The sequence below is a fragment of the Fonticula alba genome (assembly GCF_000388065.1).
Source record: "Fonticula alba strain ATCC 38817 unplaced genomic scaffold supercont2.15, whole genome shotgun sequence".
In the NCBI taxonomy this organism is placed as follows: Eukaryota; order Rotosphaerida; family Fonticulaceae; genus Fonticula; species Fonticula alba.
In genome coordinates, this window is record NW_009242985.1 from 124,491 (window position 1) to 126,123 (window position 1,633).

The 1,633-nt window shown below is 75.8% G+C and overlaps 1 protein-coding gene across 1 annotated transcript in view; it reads left to right on the plus strand.

Moving 5' to 3' along the window:
* Positions 1-1,633, plus strand: part of H696_05904 (hypothetical protein) — a gene marked incomplete at both ends in the record, with an annotated part of 8,796 nt that overhangs the window by 2,013 nt on the left and 5,150 nt on the right. The window lies entirely within an intron of this gene.

Here is a 1,633-nt window from a genome sequence, read left to right on the forward strand (position 1 = left end):
CACACACACACACACACACACACAGATTCTCACCCCCGCCAGCGCGCCCAACGAACAGACTTCACCGAGAGCGAGGTGTTTGAAATTGTCGACCACACCACCCCCTCGCCGTTTGAGCTGTTTGTCGCCTCCATTTCCAGCCTCCTGTCACACTGGCAAACCGAGCTGGCCACCCGACCCGGGCCCACGGCCGACCAGCCCCTCCTGGACCTGGACGCCGATGGCTCGGTCTCCGAGGAGGTCATGTACCAGAGCCAGACCTACACGCTGAAGTACTTCGTCCGACAGCCGTGCCGCCTGCGCGCCGCCGGCCAAGCGTGCCGCCAGTGCCTCGGCGGCCGGCGCACCCTCAACTCGACCGACGCCCCGCCGGGGCCGGTCTCCCCGCCGGGGCCGGTCTCCCCGCCGGAGGCAGCTTGCCGGCCGGCACCGGGCCCCGGCTCGGTTCCGGCCCCGGGGTCGGCCACCCGGCACAGTGCCCTCTCGGCCGGGCTGCGCCGGGCCACGGCCGCCAGCGAGATGGGCCCCCGCCCGGACCCGATGGCCGCCGGGCCGGGCCCCCACACGCCCCCGGGCCCGGCCACCTGCCGGGACTCGACGCCGGGTGCCGGGGCCGCCGACAGCCCCGAGCGCGCGGCCTCCGTGCCGGTGGCCGTCCCCGGGGCCGGCTGGCGCCCGGGCGATCCCCGATCCTGCCCCTCCCCGCCGGGGAGCCTGCTGGACTCGCTGTCGGATTTGTCCATCTCCCCGCGGGCCTCGGCCGGCCGGCGCCCGGTCCCGTCGTCGGGCACCGGCGCGTCCCGCCACTCGGCCACCCTGGTGGCGGAGCCCAGTTGCTCCGTGTCGCCGGGGGCGGTGCTCCTGTCGCCGGTGGACCACCCGGCCGGGGGGTCGCCGCCGCGCACGCTGGCCAGCCTGGCCGCGGCCCCCGACCGCCCCCGGCGCGGGTCCCCCTCGGCGCACGCGCTCCCTGCCACCCCGGCCGGCCCGGCCAGCCACTCCCTCCAGCCGGAGTTCCTCGGCGGGTCCATGGAGTCGGTCACCTCCTTCGGCAGCCCGACCTCCTCGCCAGCCTCCTCCTCGGCCTCCTCCCTCTCGTCGATGTCCTCCCTGTCGGAGTATGGGGCCTATGCCCCGTCTTCCGCCTCGTCTTCCTGGTCTCAGCCATCGGTGGCCGGCAGCACGGCCGCGGGCGTCGCCGCCGCCGCCGCCGCCACCGCTGCCGCTGCCGCCGCCGCCGCCGCCGCTTCGGCCCAGCCGCCGGCCCGCGGCCTCGCTCGCTGCCCCTCGAACCCCGGGTCGCTGGGCGATCTTCGCACGGGGGCCTCTGCCCCGGGTGGGCTGTCCTGCAGTTGGGAAGCCACCTCGGTGGCCGAGGCGCAGCTCTTCGCCCGGACAGCCGCCGGCCACGACCATGACGACGACCGTACGTCCACGGGCGCATGCGCATCCATGCGGGCATGCATCCGTACATGCGGCCACACCGAAGGGAGAGCAAGCGCGCGCGCGCGCGCGCGCGCGCGAAAGAGGCCGAGGAAGATGGAGGGCGGAGCGACTCAAGGAGTCGCAGGCGCCTCTTCACCGCCACCCCTCCTGCCTTTGACTGACATGCCCCCCCCCCCCCCCCCCCCCC